At 41.8% G+C, this 6,046-nt stretch overlaps 1 protein-coding gene across 1 annotated transcript in view; it reads right to left on the reverse strand.

Annotated features, from left to right (window-relative positions):
* Positions 1 to 6,046, reverse strand: part of LOC121719393 — a 97,435-nt gene that overhangs the window by 89,545 nt on the left and 1,844 nt on the right. The gene's annotated exons all lie outside the window — the stretch shown is intronic.

Here is a 6,046-nt window from a genome sequence, read left to right on the forward strand (position 1 = left end):
GAGCAATTTACAGAAATATGTGGTGTGTGATTTACGGAAATAAATGCCATTTTTTATTTAGTGATGAAAAATGACCTTTCTGCTAGGCTCTGAAATTAGGAAACATGGCATTAATTTCCATTCTTATGCAAATGATACACAACTTAGCCTGGCCTTGCCTTCCTACGTACTTCCGCTCAATTTTCATCTCCCTCCACGACTCCGTCTGGGATTCAGGCCATTGGCTTCACTCGCAACGGAGAATTGACTCCGAGCCAATCAGCGAGCAGGAGGCGGGAGTTGTGAGAGACGACGTTGAGATTCTGGGACCTATCACTAAATAATGACATAAAACAGATCACCAACACTTTATCCTTATAGTCTTTATCCTTACCAGACGCCGAGACATTAATCCATGCTTTTGTCACCTCAAGGATAGACTATTGCAATGCTCTATATGCTGGCTGTTAGATGGGCCATTTGTCTTGAGTTTGTGACCATTTGTTGGCAGATTTGTGGGTAGCGTGCTTTTTTAAAGTTAATTTGAGTAGGGGCTTCTGAATGTGTTTTTACCTTGGATTTTGGCACAAGGGATTTTAACATCTAATCCTGTGTATTAATGTAATGGCTGCGATAATACCTGTCTAAAGAGTTTACAGCTTATACAAAATGCAGCGGCTCACACATTGACTAGGACTAAAAAATATGAACATATTTCCCCTATCCTAGCATCTCTACACTGGCTGCCTGTTAAAAGTTGCATTGCCTTCAAAATATTACTTCTAACATACAAAGCCATAAATGGCCAGGCACCAGAATATAGTAAAGATCTCCTAGTCCCATATAACCCACCCAGACTGCTACGATCACAGAATACTGGACTTCTTGTGATCCCAAGAATCTCAAAAACTACAGTAGGAGGCAGAGCTTTCTGCTACCATGCACCCCTCCTCTGGAATAATCTCCCTCAATTCGATAAGCAGACACCCTCCCTATCTAGACTTAAAACATACCTCTTTAGTGCCTCCCATAGTTAGGTATGGTGCAGTGTGGAACTTCACCGACCTCAGGGATTTTTGGAATGGACCAATGGATAAAATCACTGACCACACCTGTGCTGGTGCTGACTACCCTTCACCTTAGTTATGCTGCTATAGTACAATTGATATACTTATTGATATTAACCATTTTGATTTAATTCTTCTTCCCCCTTACCTCACTTGTGAGGTATACCATCACCAGTCATCAGCCATCCATGTGTTTGGTCCTCATCTCACCTGAAGTCCTATCCCTACAACTGCCCTATCATCTTCTATTACTGTCCCCCCTACTTGGATTCCTGGCCCGTACAGCCTAGCGACCCACCACTTGCCCTTTGACAACTCATAATCCCCCTGGACAATTCCATTTCCTACACTGGACTATTTGAACTTTCTGACACTAAATAGGATTTATGCATTATCATGGATTGGTCATGGATATTCCCACGGGTGTTGTTCGGCCGTAACCACGAGGCCAACATGCACTTAACTTACACTCAAGCATAGCAATAATACCGACGGTGAACTAGTGAAACTACATTCCGATACACCAGAGACTTTCCAATGAGGAGACACAGCACTCAAAGAATCGCCCATATGGGGTGATTTTGTAATGCCAACATGGCTGTCGTCTACATATACAGTATTCTGCCCCTGCAGCTGCCAAAAGTTGACATGTGAATCCATTGTGCCAATCATGTATAAGTATATATACTCTTTTGATCCCGTGAGGGAAATTTGGTCTCTGCATTTAACCCAATCCGTGAATTAGTGAAACACACACAGCGAACACACACAGTGAGAAGATAATTTTTGTAAACAAATCCATATGCTTTATCGTTACCTTTTCCCACAGTTTGAAATAGCATAATGCACAATTTTTCCAGCAGAGGAGGAAATCCTGCCAAGTTCCCCTTTAACAAATAGTTTAACTAAAGTACAAGTAATTACACGTATACAAACACTAACACACACACACACACACACACACACACACATATACACACACAGAGGCACACATTATTTATGCAAAGGCCTCATTTGAATAACCACAGTGACGTTTAAGGTGGTTATGAAGCAACTATTACTTTCTGTGTGTTTATGAGGATGACTAAGCCAACTCTCAGTTATGTGGTAGTTCTTTTATGTGGTAGTTCTTCATATTTTACAGGAATATATGTTCTCTGTTGTTTTATTTGTGTGGATGATTACTATTGCCAGGCTTCTATTTCACTGAAAATTAGTGGGAGAGAGAGAAAGAGAGAGATGCCAATAGATGTGTGTGTTTGTGTGTGTGTGTGGGGGGGGGGGGGCATGCTTCTAAGGCAGTTGCAAAGTACTAAGATGTGGTACTGTGTCTAAGAGACCAGGTCGTGCATTCATGGTTCCTGGACATGCCTGGAATTTGAATACGTCGTCTCTTTTCAGTTGAGGTCCACAGACTCAGAGATGCGTCAGTTCCCATTACACGGCAAACAGTTCCCTTTTCAATAGACAGCGTCAGAGTGCATCAGTTCCCATTACACGGCATGTTTCACAACAAAAAATGTGATGATAGCAACTTACTTGAGTCACTCATAGACTCGTAAGACTGAGGGCCCTAATGATGGATGATGGGAAAAGATCAAAGTTTTAAGTCAGTAAGTTATCAGGGTTGTCTGCCAGCATACTGCAGGAAAGGGTGAGACTTCATTATTATGAGATCTTGTAGATCAGCTTTGCCACTAAAAAGAACAGAAACATCCAGACATTACCAGCCACACAAACTGTCCTACTGAATATAAACACATGGAGAATTTATCTATAAATTGCAGGAACGTCTGTATGTCTGTGTATGTGTGTGCCTGATTGCTACTCGCATATCTCTCGAACCAATAGTTAGATTGATTTAAAACTTGACAGGTGTCTTGCTACAGGAACGAATAAGTGCAGTGTCAAGTTTGACGTTGTTTGGATAAGAAATGCAAAAGACATCATTATATATTGGTAAAAGAAGCACACATTGGCTTTCACCGCTCTAGCCACTCCCCACCCGCCCTCTCTCACTCACACTGCACTGTGGGCTACCTGAGAGGATAAGCAGGCCTTTTGGCAGAATTGAATCCGTGGGTAAAAGGTTAAGCGTGTGCAATATGTGTGTGGGTGATTATGTCTGATCTCAACAATAAAGGCTCCCTGAATGATGCAGTGTACCTGCATTAAAATGAGTCAGCGGATTTTACTAAATGCAGTTTGCTTGCATTACAATGAGTCGGCGGAATTTGTAACAACACACCAACAAACACAGATACGCACTGGCTATTCAAAACCATGTAAAACATGATGTGCAATAAACTGACACTTGGAATAGCCCAGGCTAATTTGGACAGTTTGTAGACTTTGAATAAACAATTCCGACTGCAATGTCCCAAATATAAACAAGCGATAATGGTCCCGAATTTAAGGATGCTTCAGAATGCCACACAAGGAAGCATGATCAGCTACAGACAACAAGAGGAAGATAGAGTGTGATGTCACATGCTGCCTACCAGAGACCAGTTTTTGAGCCACATATCGTTGCACATGTCATATGATGATGCATTATTTCACAAAATGGTTTGTCTCTCATCAAGTTATCCAATATATATATATATATATATATCCCATATAGCCTTGACTCAGAACAGCTGATAGGTTTATGCCATTTTGATCTGTAAGAAATGTCACATGCAGCCATGCTTAAATTCTGCTCACTGCACGTTTATATTACATTATAATATAATATTCAGTATTCATTATTGATTGCTTAGCTGGAATTATGTTTTCCCTATCATCCTATTTTTTAAAGCAGGCCTATCCGTGGGCATGTAATAGGCTGCAGGTTTTCTACAGGAATAGCACGTTTAAACCGGCACTGCACTAATCGCCTAGTAATGTTGGGTGCCAAGAAAGCGGGAAACATTTTTTACAACCATGCTTGGGTCCATGCTTACAAAGCCTGTCTCCATGTCGGTAAGCCAGGTTTCACCCATCTAGGGCCTATAGGAATCTGCCCAGGTGGAGGCATGTTCTGAGAGTAGATATTCAGATTTACTTAGTATCGTCATATCAACGCCTGCAAATTAGATAAAATCTCCCGGAATGTAGAGCGAGCGAACAAGAGCGCGCATGCGAGACCGCATGTGCATCTGAGTGCAGCGCGCACACGACAGGGGGGAGAGAGAGGGGTGGTGCGTGTGTGCCTGAGCGCATCGGAGAGAGCATCCTGATTGACCTGTTTCGCTAAATCAACCAATCAGTTTTCAGTGTATAGGCGGGCTTTTATCTCCTTTCTCCCAAACTTAATTAATCAGTTCAGTGTATAGGAACAGGAGCGTCATGGCAGAGTCAGTGCCTCAAAAAAAGAAAAATGTAAGACCCATTTCAAAGTGTAGGCTACCCTTGTCTCGTAAGAGTAAAAAATAATGATAGGCCTAGTCTTGCACGCTGCACTGTTTGTATCAGTGACTTTAGCATTGCCCATGTCAATTCATGTGCACATTATTCAGGCCTATAGCCTAGGCTACTAGATGACTAGTTGCCAAGGCTACATGAAAAGACCAAACTACCAAAATCTACATATTTTCACAATTTCTATCTACAGTATAGATTTCTTCCTTCCTTATTTGGGGTACTGACTAGACGGGGGCAGTTAGTGTGATACCTCCCTGAAATGACTTTGCAGGTTGGGATGTCTTTAACACACTCATTGTGGGAACAAAACATGGTTCATCTCAAATCATGACATAAGATAGAACCCAGCTTCAAATTCAAATGATCTCTAAATATAACACTTTTTAAAGTAAAGACATTTGAAAACGTTTGGCAACACTGATAGCTCTGTGTTTATCTCAGTGTTCTTGCAAAAACTCATGGGAACTCAATAAAATGGTCACACTTTGGCATCCCATGTGTTCGTCCCATTTGCCTTCCTGGTCCAAGGTGCCTCACATTGATCTTGTATGATTCTGTTGGATAAATAAATGGAGCGGTCCTGACTTTTTACAGCACAGCCATAATATGTTATATGCTATATGAATCATTACAGGTTGCCCATGTGGGACCCATGCAGTATCCATCCAGCTATATGAATCATTGCTTTTTGTATTTTCTTTTGAGAATGTGACCCAGTTGGGACCCATGCAGTATCCATGTTCGGTAAGCCCATTTCTAGTGCATGTAAACTCATTTAGGTTGCCCAGGTGGGACCCATGCAGTATCCATGTTCGGTAAGCCCATTTCTAGTGCATGTATACTCATTTGGGTTGCCCAGGTGGGACCCATGCAGTATCCATGTTTGGTAAGCCCATTTCTAGTGCATGTATACTCATTTGGGTTGCCCAGGTGGGACCCATGCAGTATTTATACTTGGTAAGCCCATTTCTAGTGCATGCATATTCGGGTTGCCCATGTGGGTCCCAGCATCAACCCACTGAAAAGCCCACTCTTAGCCCATGCCCAGTTGAAGCCCATCTAACCTCAAATAAAACCCCATGTGGGCCCCAGAGGGGTGTGTTTCCTGGGACCAAACTCACACCCTTGATCTAACTAGAGCTAATTTACAAAATCAAAATCAATTTGCTACTTGGGCAGCATGAACATAAATGCTGATGAGTTGCTGCTACACAAGAATTTATACAAGGATTTATTTGTTTGCATACTTATACTGTATATTGACTGTCTTTTACATTGCGGCCTTCACTGTTGAATCCAAACATGTACATGCATGAAAGTGTCTCCTAATTGCCCAAATTTCCGGTAACACTTTACTTGACGGGTGAGTTCATAACACATTCATAGCAGCTGTCATAAACTGCACATAAAGCATTCATGACTGTTTCATGAGACATTACTCAACATTCATACCAAACCTTTCATGAATGTGGAAAACAGAACGACGAGAAGTTGTCAAAATAAAAGTCCAAAGACGCAAAGCAGCATTGCCATTTTTGTTCCAAACCTCTTACCTGATCACGTCACATCTGAGTCAATGGGCCACTCCAGTGCCA

Source organism: Alosa sapidissima, chromosome 9 (assembly GCF_018492685.1).
Source record: "Alosa sapidissima isolate fAloSap1 chromosome 9, fAloSap1.pri, whole genome shotgun sequence".
Classification (NCBI taxonomy): domain Eukaryota; kingdom Metazoa; phylum Chordata; class Actinopteri; order Clupeiformes; family Clupeidae; genus Alosa; species Alosa sapidissima.